The sequence below is a fragment of the Lycium ferocissimum genome, chromosome 9, assembly GCF_029784015.1.
Source record: "Lycium ferocissimum isolate CSIRO_LF1 chromosome 9, AGI_CSIRO_Lferr_CH_V1, whole genome shotgun sequence".
NCBI lineage: Eukaryota > Viridiplantae > Streptophyta > Magnoliopsida > Solanales > Solanaceae > Lycium > Lycium ferocissimum.
This window is the reverse complement of record NC_081350.1, coordinates 35,487,916-35,502,278: the sequence shown is the minus strand read 5'-3', so window position 1 is coordinate 35,502,278 and position 14,363 is coordinate 35,487,916.

Sequence of the window (14,363 nt, the reverse complement as noted above, 5' to 3'; positions counted from 1 at the left end):
TTAATGGTCAAAACTTCACGAATTTACAAATTAGTGAATTTACAATTAAAATGAGTTAGCGCGACAATTTAATTGAGTTGGCACAATTTAAATGAAATTTTAGGCACAATTTAATTGGCCACTTAATCCACGTAGGAGACGATCGGTGTTGGTTTTGCTCCGATAACGCAAAAAGTATCTAAGTGAATAGATGCCCACCTCGTTACATTTAACAAGGCCACTTTTAGCGCTTCTCCAGCAGTTTAAAGAAGTTTTACGTACGGTGTTTGTCGATGGGTTTGGCTAAATTTTAGTGAATTAAATACCATGTGCATGCCACTTCACTAACCAAACTCAATTTTACACACCTCCTTTCATATCATCTTTCACAATGGCACCTCCGAAAAACATAAATGGATTTTGATATCCCAGCTGCTGCACTTTTAGTTTCATAAAAAATTATAGCACCATAAAATGTTTCATCAGTTGACACGTTTACTAATAGGTCAGTGATTAATAATTAATTTTTTTACTGTTCCAAATTAGACACCTTTTGAAGATTAACTATGTGAAAAAAAAGTAAAATAGAGAATGGCGTTAAAAGGTGGTTGGTTGGAAATGAGAGTCGTTAAAGACTGCGGGGGCTCTCTAAATTCTTATATGCATACGCAAGTCAAAAGGGTATTCAAAAATCTACAAAAAGATTTGATCTATCTAACTTTTCTAATGAATTTAATTTTTCAAGAATCAAGCTTGAATTTACTGAGTGGTAGTTTATATGTCAAAGTCTCAACTTTCTTGTATATGACTTCAATTTCTTCAAAATTCCAAAGTTTCACGGCTAAAATTCAAAAGGGTGTTTGAAAGATTCAATCCTTCTATTTTTAAATCTAATTCTGTAAAAATGCAGTGGCACCCATCAAGACCAGATACATTTTCCTTCTCATTCAACAATGGGTCAAACACATCATGTTTACAACGCCAAGAACTAGCAATTAAGGTATCAGCTCCGGCATCTTCGCCGGAGCAGTCACAGGAAAGAACTCCACCGGCGATATCGGGGGGGGGGGGGGGGAATGGTTGGGTAAAATTGGGTTTGGTCAACTTTAAGGGGTGGAGGGGTATATTTGTCGCCTAAAATATAACTAGGATATTTTGATCCAAAGATAACGAGAAGACAAGTTTGATTTTTCGATAAGATGCGATATATTTGGATACATTTTTATATTTAAATAATTTAAATTTAAAATTTCTCTTTTTTACCTTTAATTAAAACGATTTATAATATACAAATATTTACATTGCTTTTAAATCACAAGTTTCTCGTAAGTTTTACTTTTCTTTCTTAAACTTCACGCCAATAAACTATATCACATAAATGGAGATCGAGAAATATAACTAGTTTCATCGACGCCAGTATGTCGAGTCATGTTATGTTGCCTGCACTATCTTTTTTTCCAAAGTTTCATATGAGATTTGTAACAAAAGCTAACTTTGTCTGCGACGCACGTGCATACCGTGTCGACTCAACGTAATTGGTGACCTAAAGTCAAATCCATAATAAATTAACTTTTATATGCATTGCACGTGCATACCGTGTCCCCTCTATGTGTGTGTTAACTTATATTTATTAAGCCCATGGATGATGACTATAATCACAACGGCATTTTGGGCGCGTCATGTCCCTAGTCATCCATTTAAGTAGGCAGCCATGATGATACACATGGCTGCAGGATAGGACTCGTAGACTCAGTCTGTTTGAATTCATTCAAACAGATGTGGCGCGTATCGCTCGTGAAGTTAATTCCCTCTTGTATTGAATAATGTATACCATCTCCAAAAACATTACAATTATAATAAATAAAATTACAACTACCCTCCCCCACGCCCCCCCCCCCCCCCCCCAACCCACCATAACAAAGAGTTTTTTTATTTTGCTTTGTCTTCATCTTTTGCAACAACACAACTAATGTAGCATAGAGCTATCAAAATCTGTGAAAAAAGAAGAAAAGAACTAGTTTTTAGACTTTATATATCATATTCTAATTACCAGCTTTCTAACATAAACTTATATAGAAAAGATTGATGAATAATTCTAGTTAAGGTTAAAATGGTTTTGTCTAACAACTATAAGCAAGAAAATAAGTTTATTCATTCTTTAAAAAACTGTTAAGCATTACCTATATTAGATGTATGTTACTTCTATCATACTTACAGTTGTTATTAGTGTTTGGATTTTCACAATCTAATGATCCAAGAAGTTACTAATAAACATATTCTTTTATGAAATGGAAGGCAAAATCATTGTGAAAATACAAGGCATCTTAAAACTATGTGTCCTGTGGCCTTAAGACGAGAGAAAAGGAATCTGATAGCTATTAACAGAAGAAAAACCAGGCTAGAGGACTTAAGTAAGACCACAATTCTTCAATTATAATTAACATTTAACTTTAAATACGATTAGTAAAAATTAAAATAACAGTTACTAAAAATTAAAATAATTAATGTAGTTTATAAATAATCTTTAAATAGGAACGGAACACTAGACGACTTTGTTTAACATACTTTTTCTCTATAAAGTGAATTTTAACTTATCTTTTCAATGAGAATTCTATTATTATAAATCTACAAAAAGAGTATGTGATGCTTTAATGTTCATTTTATTTGTTTAATTTTTCATATGTACCTTTTGGTATATGAATAAAGAAGAACCAACGAACAAAATAGTCCTAAAATCAGTGAGCAAAGAGAAGCTAAATATCTTGCAGAAATATCTACAGCTGATGAAATTAAAGTAGTTCAAGTAGTAGTTCTTACGGTGAATGTGAAACAATTAGAAATGCTAATCATCGTTTGTCTGATATTGGTTGTGTTAAACTCAACTTAGATATGTGTTGCAAAGGAATCCACGAAGCTCCTGAGATGGAGGTATTATTAAGATCACTTTCAAAATTTCCTTATGGCCTATGCTGTTTTCTATATGCAGTAATCATATGACATAGGCTAAGGCCTTAGCTCAAGGTTTAGATTTATATGTATTGCTAATGACTACTATTTTGTGGTTGTTGAATTTGAATCTCAAGTTGTTATCACCACGATTAACAACAAAATGAAGAAGCTCAATTGTTCTTTAGTCCATATTTTCATAGAAAAGGTAACTTGGCTACGAATTATTATACCTTGCTAATGTTGAAAAAAGGATCAAAGTGCACATCAAATTTGAAGTTGTTAGTTCTCTGCCCATTAAACAATACAATAGATATACAAGGCGTTACCTAGAAATTTCATTTTTCATTATATGCAAGATTAGCTCTGTAGATTTTAGTAATGTCACATTTCAGTCCATGCCAAATTAGTTAGTGAGCTGATATCATCATCGACATGTGACCTCATTTCTTTTGCTCTTTGTACTGCTTAAGTTGGGTTTATATTCTTATTGTGGTTGTATTTCTAGATTATGTTGAATGAAATTAAACCCCTTTCTTTCTCTTTCTCTCCTCTCTCTAATATATGCACTTTGTGATCTATGGTAATTTACTAGACTCTTCTGTTTAATAAGTTCTCAAAATAAAAATCATTTTTCATGTCTTCATGTTCTTTAGTATACCCTAGCCTAATGCTAATAGCAGTAATGTTATCTTGTAAATGAAATGCTTGTTGCATGCCCACAAGCATGCTTACAAACTGATACTATATGTCTTAAGTAAAAAACTGAATACAAATTAAATAGCGATTTCTAAATGGAGGACCCGTTGTTACATTTATAACATCTAGACAGGCCCATTAATAGGCCAGAAAGGACCCAATACCATGTTTAACTGGGCTGGTTTCTCTAACTCTAGCTGGTCTCATTCGTTATTGCATTTTTTGAGGCTACTACTTTTCCCTATTATGTAGCCCCTATTCTGGTCATTCGCACAAATGACCTATTTCGGGGATGGTCTTTAATTTTCGTCCCTCAAATTACTAGTCTTTAATTTTGTCCTTCGGCACTTTAAGTGGCCGAAAATATTTCCGAGATTCTTGGTTCAAACTCCAGTAGAGTTTTTAAAAAAAATCGCAAGGTAGAATTTCGTAGCAAATTAAGGCCTAACTTCTATAGAAACCCAGTAGGAAAAAAAAAATTATAAAGCAAGGTTTCATAACAAACTATGATTATTCGGGACAAAGTTATGCCTTAAGGCATAGTTCTGTAGAAATTAAGTTCTCCTACGGAACTATGCCTTAAAGCATAGTTTCTATAGGCATAATTTCTATATAGAAGTTACACTTATACCTTGTCCGGCATTACCTTAAAAAATGCAAATAATCCAGCACGGAAATGGTACATAAATGATATCTATCCTCTTGGCATATCGGTCCTCTTCGATCCTAATAATTGTGCTTTTTTAATTTGCCTTGTTTTTTACATAACATGGAAAAAAAGGGATATCTAATGAGATAGTGAATAACTGAAAGCTGTTATATTCGAACTCGTGATTCTGCAATACTAATTGTAATATTTTAGTTACTGAACAATATAGTTTAAAATCACTTCAATTTTGTAATCTTTCCCACTTCTTTTTTAAAAATGTTTTTGAAAGTCAAATTAAGTTGGTGGGTCAATTTCTTATTATAGTGGTTGTTATCTTTCCTCTCATTTTCCAAAATATAAAAAGTAAATGAAGGACTTTAGTGTGGAAAGGCCAAGAGATTTCAATGAAGATTTGATTGGCCTCACAAAATATTTTTGTAGTTGGAAAAATTGACTATTATGGACTTGCAATCTCAAATCAATCATAATTGTGTTACCCTTTTTGGCTATTTCAATGGTTTTCCGTAATTATGTTGGTTTGTTTTCCATAATTTGTTGACGGTGGTTTCCTTTCCCTTTCTCGTTACCAACCAACCAACCAAACACATATAATCCATCAAAAGGTTGCGGTGAATTGGGTGATGATTAAAAAAAAAAAAAAAAAAAAAAAGACTGACAAAAAATAAATTGGCTAATTCTCATGATTTTATTAAGAAATCCAATTGTTGGTCGTTCAATAATTTTTTTAAAAAAAAACAAATTTTAAATTTACAAATTCTTTTATCTTTAATCAAGATTTCAAATTTGAGTATTAAGAAGAAACTTTTAGTAAAGAGCACTTCATCTTAGTGGACTCTACAAAATGTGATTTTGAATCTATGGGGACAATGTATTCCGTCTCTAATTGAATATGTGTCTTAGTGTAAACGAGAACGATTACTAAATTAATATGGTAGTAATAGTGTATGCTAGTCACGTTTTAGTAATGTAATTGAAAATAATCATCATTATGGAGTTTCAAATCTCATCAGTGAAATTGCATGATAGTATCTTAAATTTTATGTATGAAATTTAAAACTTCATGTCAGTTGCTATTTTTCAATTATAAAAACTGAAAAGTGATTGTAGATATCGAAATTTTGTGGGACTCTACAAGACGAGTCCAATCTCTGTTAGGGTTCTTAGAGGCTATTCTATCCTAAACCCTAGCCCACGCCTATATAAAGGGACACATATTCTCTTGAAAAGGCATCTTGAATACCCCATAAACTCATGGGTATTCACAAAGAGATCAAGACATCAAATATTGTCATGAAATACCAAAGTGTTGTCTGACGTTCTTGTGATCAAATATATCTCGAGAGGTCCAAATCATCCTACGTTCGAGAAATACGCTACTAACAACTCGAATTATAGAGAAATATTAGAGAGAAGAATCAAGGGAATAAACAGATTTGTACCTACACTGTTTATCAATAAAATATTCCTGTTTCTTTATATTTTGTTTGTGGTTGCAGTTTACTTTCCGCATATCAAAATTTGTTACAAACAAATTGGCACGCCCAGTGGGACGCAGTCTGCCCTTTATCTCGTCTCTCACAAATCAAATCCATAGTGAAAGATGGAAGCTCCATGGTAACGGATACTTCAAGTCTCGTCTTTGAGTTTCGGCAAGACTACACCCCGACAAACCTTGAAGTAGGGGGCATTTGTAGACATCGAAATTTTGTGGGACTCTACAAGACGAGTCCAATCTCTGTTAGGGTTCTTGGAGGCTATTCTACCCTAAACCCTAGCCCACGCCTATATAAAGGGACACATATTCTCTTGAAAAGGCATCTCGAAAATCCCATAAATCCCTGGGGTATTCACAAAGAGATCAAGACATCAAATATTGTCACGAAATACCAAAGTGTTGTCTGACGTTCTTGGTGATCAAATATATCTCAAGGAGGTCCAAATCATCCTACGTTAGAAATACGTTACTAACAACCCTCGAATTATGGAGAAATATTAGGAGAGAAGAATCGAGAATAAACGATTTGTACCCATCATTGTTTATCAATAAAATATTCTGTTTCTTTATATTTTTTTGTGGTTGCGCTTGCTTTCGCATATCAAAATTTGTTACAAACAAATTGGCACGTGATTATTATGTGAATTTTATCCGTTTACACACCAACAAATCTTGAAGTAGGGGCATTTGTTGACATCGAAATTTTGTGGGACTCTACGATCCGTTAGATTCTTTCTCTTTAGCCCACGCCTATATAAAGGACACATTTTCTTTTTAGCCCTCGTGTTCAAATATTGGTACATACCAAAGTGTTAGTCGATGTATATAATCTCACAAAGTTCAGAAATACCTACACAATAAATGGAATTTTGTGTTGGTGATTTTGATATTTTGTTTGTGGTTGTAAATGGTTATAAACAAATTATTTTGTGAAAAATAAGTTAAGCTATAAATTCTTTCTCTTTTTCTTTTCTTTTTAGCCCTCGTGTTATTTGGTACATAGAAATATATAGACCACGAAATGGAATTTCCACATCCTATATATTATTCGTAAAAAAGACCACGTTTTCCACATCCAAATGATTCGATCATTTCCAGCCAATTTATTGTTGAAAAGACGAATCAGAGGAATCATAGAGATTGTAACACTTATATTCTGAAATCAAAGACAACAATTGTTGCGATATTTTCTTGTCTTGATTATTATTTTCTCGACTCAAATTTTATTGTCTACAAATTCTGGCACGCCCAGTGGGACGCAGTCTGCCCTTCATCTCTTCTCTCACAAATCAAATCCGCAGTGAAAGATGGAAGCTCCATTGTAATGGATACTTCAAGTCTCGTCTTCGAGTTTCGGCAAGACTACACCCCGACAAACCTTGAAGTAGGGGGCATTTGTAGACATCAAAATTCTGTGGGACTCTACAAGACGAGTCCAAATTCTGTTAGGGTTCTTGGAGAATTCTACCCAAACCCTACCACGCACTATATAAAGGGACACGTATTCTCTAGAAAAGGCATCCCGAAAATCCCATAAATCCACAGGATATTCATGAGAGATCAAGAGACATCAAATATTGTCACGAAATACCAAAGTGTTGTCTGACGTTCGTGGTGATCAAATATATCTCAAGGAGGTCCAAATCATCCTACATTCGAGAAATATGCTACTAACAACCCTCGAATTGTGGAGAAATATTAGGAGAGAAGAATCAAGGAAATAAACGGATTTGTACCCGCACTGTTTATCAATAAAATATTCTTGTTTCTTTATATTTTATTTGTGGTTGCAGTTTACTTTCCGCATATCAAAATTTGTTACAAACAGTGATTATTTGTGAATTTTATCCGATGTGCTATAACAAGCGAAGCTCCAATTCCGATCCAGAGATTCTTTCTCTTTTCCTTTTCTTTTTAGCCCTCGTGTTATTTGGTACATAGGTTAGAATATATAATCCATAAAGCACCACAAGAAATGGAATTTTGTGTTGGTGATTTTGAGGAGTAGAGTAAATGGTTATAAACAAATTTCAGAAAAATAAGTTACTATATATTATGGCTGTAAAAAGACCACGTTTTCCACATCCAAAATGATTCAATCAGCTGTCATTGTCAACAACAACAGGTCATTTTTATTTTCTTGCTTTGAAAAAAAATAAAAAAATAATGAGATTCTCCTCTCCATGAAAAAAGTTATTCAAACAGTAAATTATTGTTGGTGTGATTAATCATTTATAATAGTTGTCGTAGTCTGAGCAAACAGAAGGAGTATAATAGTTGTCGTAGTCTGAGCATGGGAACATCTTTAAACGTAAATGCGTGGAAAGTTTTCGAATCACAAATTAAAAGAATATAGAATTAGCCACTTTTACCTTGTTTCCCTATCAATCCAGTGTTGTGTGACAACGAATATTTCAGTCGAATATAACATTTTTAACACACGCCTCTTCACTTTTGTGGTTTTGCATCTTTAGATTCGCGTCCCAAATTTTTTACATTAAGGATAAATATCTAGCTTTCTAATAAAGACGATTTTATATTTTAGGATACAAATCCGAAACTTCTGATTAAAAATGAAGGAATACTTAATACTCAATCACAACCTTCATTAATTGGTGCCACTTTATTTTTTTAATATGACACCATAATCATAAAATGGTCTAATAAAAATGATAAATGATGAAGTTACATTTTCTAATAAATGGTTGGTGCCCCTTTTTTCGTTCAACGAATATATCATAATCTATCAAAAGTAAATGTAAATGATATACAAAAATATTCCTCCTTGCAAAATTGGTTACATTTTAGTCGTACCTACATGGCTATTTATACCGTGTATAGCAATATTTATAAGTAACCTTGGATTAATTTTAACCAATTAGGATTGTGGTGGATGGATAGGTGATCCCTTGCTCCATCCTTGATCAGATTTCGGATTTGAGCCCTTGGTATGGAAAAAATCATTTTAGGGAACGGTTCACCCTTAAATGGGTCTTACACAGCGCGAATCCGGATTAGTAGGGGTCCAATGAGAATATCGATACCGCATGAGAAACTAAAAGAAACGTAAGATTTTAAATAAGTGGATATATACCTACTTATCGTGTATATAGCAATATTTTTGTAAAAAAATTATACATGTTGGGCGTATACTATCAATGAAATGAAATCAGTTAAACAAGCTGGCCATTACTTCGTTTTTCAGGTTATCGATCATATTTAGTTTGATATGGTAAGTAATTAGCTGTTGTTGTAACTTGTATTAAGTCAACTTATACATGATAGTGCAGATTTCTTTTGTATTGTTGGTATACATATATAATATATAATACATATAAAATCAATTGCTCTTTACAAAGATACCGACCTATCGTGGTTCACGTACTTATACATTATCAATGGGATCACAACGATTACAAGGAGTCTAGAACTCTAGAAATTGAACATTTTATGATCTTTTGACATAGTTAATCATTAGATTACTTGCTTTACCTAATTGTGATTTTGTGGGTCCGAAATGTAGCTACAATTTGGGGTCATGCATGCTACTGCCTCAGTGCCTTCGGCATATGTTAGTTAGGATTCAGAAGATACTAGATGATGTGACAAATGCACGGTCCTTAGACTTTTGAAGCAACACTTATATATCCTTTTTTTTTTTTTTTTTTTTTAGTTTTCATCCCATTGTTCGTATTCACATTTGGGCCGACTATATTTGAATTCGCGCCTCGAAGGGCTCCATTCGAGAGAAGCGCTCCCTACTAAAGATTTTTCCATACCCAGAACTTAAATCTAAGACCTCTCTGATTAAGAAAGAGATAACTCCATCCGTCCCACCACATCCTTTGGTGGTTAGATATGTATCTTCCCAACTGTATACTACATTATTTATGGTGATCCTTAGATAAAGATTATGCAACTTGCTACTTTTGATTTGCATTGAGTGGCTAATGTTCATATCCTGCCTGCTAAGAAATTTCTTTTGTCATCCACAATTTATTTCATAAATTTTCATCCACTTGTAAGAATATAGCGATTTTGTTAGTGGGCATTCTAGCAACCTAGCTTAACCACAAGTACGTTGTAAAATGAATGTGATTTGAAATAATATTCGAAGATTGTTATATATAAATGTTTGTTTATTAATTTGGTATGGTAATTTCAACTTCAAATTTAACATAGAGAAATGTTATTTAGCAGCATTTCAAGTTGTTTTTTAAGTTTTCACTTGCAAAACTTCAACTTTGAAACTCTAAGGATGTGTTTGTACGAAGAAGAATGTTTCCGCAGAAAAAATTTCTTTTAGAATATATTTTCCTGAGAAAGACTTGGTTTTCTTACCTCTTTTATTTTTTTTTGTGTGTGTGTGTTTTGCCAAAAGAATATATATAAAATAATTTAGACAAACACTATGAAGGTGGGGTTGCGGTGGGTGTGGATAGAGGGGCATGAGGAGTTGGGGGTGTGGGGGAGGGAGTGGGGGTTGGCAGAGGGGAGGGGGAGAGGGGTGGGTGACGGGGGTGGGGGTGGGGGTTGAAGAGACAATCATAACATGGCATGTCACTTATGAAATTTCCACCATAAAAGTTATTTTCTCAAGTTTGAAAAAACTTATTTTTCTAAGTTATTTTCCCAAGTTTGAAAAAACTTATTTTTCCCTAGGGAAAATATTTTTTAAAAGATCTTAAGTACCATTCAAATATTTTTACATAAAAAAACTGAAAAACACACCCCATTAAATCTATCATCAACCCCATGTATGTGAACCTAATTTAGAACCTTATATATCAGCAAGCCATTTTAGGACGTAGCTCTTTAATTTGGCCCCTTGTATTTTGACATAAGCATCCCACAATTTCTACCTGTGAATATTTTTCTACCATAACACACACACATATCAAAAAATATAATATTGACTTGATAAATTTCACTTATACTGTGTCGCTTTCAATTCAGTTGTAAGGTTTCCAGAAGAAGAAAAGTTAAGTAGCTTGATTTACACCATATATGTATATTGCTTTCTCCATCATTCCAGTTGTAGTCCTGTACTACTTCTCTGTCAGCATGTACCTCCACTTCTTGGCTTATACATTAAAATTGACTTCCAGTAGTAATAACTTTGTCATGGACTGACACGAGCATATCCAGTATTTTAATTTTGTATGTTGAGGATTCGGCTTTTAGAGTGAGTCAGGATTTAAAGATTATGAGTTTGGGAGTTTAATTCTTTTAAGTTGCTGGTTATAAAATTCTTTTAAGACAAATACAAAGAAAATTAGATCAAAACTATTGAGTTCAATCGACCCTATAACCGAAAGTCTAGCAACTAAAAATTTGAAATTAATTATTTATATACTATAAACTTTATGACTCTCTATATATAAAGTTATAAACCATTTCGAGAACATTAATTGACCTGCAGCCATTCAAGTCCTTCTAGAATTTGGAAGTTTTTTTATAAGGAGGATATTTGAATACTATAATTTGTATAATAGTCTTACTTGACTTTCAAAACCCTGGTGCGTGCCTTAGTTTTTGAAAGTTGAAACAATTCATTTATTCCCATTCGAGACACTGAATTCCTTTTTCATACATTCAATTTGGTCGAATAGTCAATAGTGTAATCTAATCATGTCCTCCTCAGAAGAGAGAGTTGAGAGGAGAGAGAGAGAGGGAGGAGAGAGAGAGAGAGAGAGAGAGAGAGAGAGAGGGTTAAAAATTTAGTAATATGGTCACATTGGCATTTCCACACTATTTCAGGTAAATATAATTACTCTAGTGTTTGCCGACCAAACATTGAGTCATATAAAAAGTAGCAACTAAAAATTTGTCTCAAACAAATATATAAAGTTATAAACCATTTCACATTAAAACGAAAAGGGATGAATACTATAATTTGTAGTTTACTTGACTTTCAAAACCCATATTTTTTTTGAAATTGAAACAATTCATTTATTCCCATTCGAGACACTGAATTCCTTTTTCATACATTCAATTTGGTCGAATAGTCAATAGTGTAATCTAATCATGTCCTCCTCAGAATACAATGAGGTCTAATTTTAAAAATTTTAGTATATGGTCACATTGGCATTTCCACACTATTTCAGGAAATAATCATATAAAAGTTAGAAACAAAGACATCACATTTTTTTCTAACTCATATTTTAAATGAAATGATTCACAAAAAAGATTCATTTCTCTACAATTTAAATAATTTAATTGAAGACTTCCTTTTTTTTAGATCATTTATAGCTTAAAATCTTCTTTTCTTTCTTAAACTACTTCAAAAAGCCAAATTATATCACATAAATTAGGATGGAGGGAGTATAATGTTTTGCATTTTCTTTAAAGGAATCATATTTGAATTTTCTTTGTACTCGGAAGAATGACAAACATTTACCATAAGTCAGTTTTACTAGTGAAAAATAAAAATCTCTCATATTTGGTTGGACTTCTATAAAATTGAGGATCTTCTTACTTTTTAGCATTCACTATGTAGTTTTTCGGGGTTGGAAAAAATTTCTCGATATTTTTACGGCTTTTTTTAGTGAATTATCATATCTAAGGTCTATCTGCTGAACTGTTTTCAGTTATTATATTTGTTTGATATATCTTTTATCGTTATTTATTGTCGACTTGTCATTAAAATACATATTATGACACCTGCTTATTTTGATTTTAACATGTATAACATCAAAAAGGCAGGCGCTACTCTGTATTGCACTACCGTTTTCGATAAACTTGTTATCAAGACTTAGGATTTTTTTTTTTTTTTTGCGAACTATCGCAATTGAAAAGTGACTTGGAGTTTGAAATGCATTAGAATTAATTACATATGTATTTAAATAGATTAATGCTAATCACTCGAGGTAATTGGTAGCATCTTATGCTATCTCATTCGAAAAAATAAATCGTCAACTATTAATCCCTCTGAATTGACGATCAAGTCAAGTTTGCTCTAGATTAGATGTACAGTTCTACCATTAAGTAAGGCTACGGTTCGGAGAATTTAATAATTTTGTTACAAATTCTATATCTGATTAAGAAATTTAATATGTATAAATAATTTATTTAGAATTTAATAAACAAAAAATATATACTTTAAAATTTATAAAATAAAATTTCTAACTCTATCTCATTAAATAATGACAAAGATTTACCATATAAGTCAGTAAACTAGTGATAAATAAATACTCATGATTATCCACTCAACTTGCTTCATAAACATGTGGACCCGGGTTTTTCGGGCGTTACTTGGCTCTAATTATCGCGGGTGTTGGTTGTGTTGTTTGGTACAAAGTGGACCCACCTTTGGAATATGAGTAGGGCTCTTAAGTGGCTTTTATCGTGATGTTTCAGACGATTCAGGTAAAACTGATGTTCCGAGAAAGATACACTCCTGTATTAAATTAAATAAAGTAGGGTTCCAAACTTTCCACGGCAAATTTAGGAAAATTTGATCTTTGTTCCATCTAGTGAAGTAGATTCCAATTCCGATGAAGAGAAGAGTGAAACTCCGATAGCTACAGTTAGTAACAGAGGGAAAATATTTTTTCTCTCAATAATTTACAATTTCAAGCACACCGACTATGAGCTACGTGGTACAATACGATGAGCTGTTATCTAGTTTGCTGACTCATTCACACGTAGAGTTAACTAGGTACATACCCCTATTATTGGTTTTGCCAATTATTACTTCCAAATTTAAAAATATTAATTAAATACATAGAATACTCCCCCCACAACCCACTTTTTTTTTTTTAATTTGTCTATACAACCTATAGTATGTTATTTTAATATTCTTGCTAGACTTCTACACGTAAACGGAACATTGATTTGTATAGCGTATTTTTCAGTTTAATATATACGTAGTGGATTTCAACAGGATCACGGTTTCATAGCTAAATTCAGAAAGCCAAAAGTAAGGTGGCCAGCCGTTTGGATTGGATATATACACATTTTAATTATTCATTTTGAACTGAGAAAAATTACAACTCAAATAAATTTAGATTATGTTGATTCTTTTTTTAAAATTTGATTTCAAATTTATGAAGTTTGATTATTTCGGATGGTTACTTTTTCTTCTTACAAAAACGGACATCTAATTTAAACTCTCAATAATTTACAATTTCACGCACACCGACTATGAGCTACAAAAAATGAGCTGTTATCTAGTTTGCTGACTCATTCACACGTAGAGTTAACTAGGTACATACCCCTATTATTGGTTTTGCCACTTATTACTTCCAAATTTAAAAATATTAATTAAATACATAGAATACTCCCCCCACAACCCACTTTTTTTTTTTTAATTTGTCTATGCAACCTATAGTATGTTATTTTAATTTTTTGCTTTCTACACGTAAACGGAACTTTTTTTTTTATTTTTCTATAATAATTATCAACAGGATTAGTTTTGCATAAAAAAAAAAAAAGTAAGGTGGCCAGCCGTTTGGATTGGATATATACACATTTTAATTATTCATTTTGAACTGAGAAAAATTACAACTCAAATAAATTTAGATTATATTGATTCTTTTTTTAAAATTTGATTTCAAATTTATCAGTTTGATT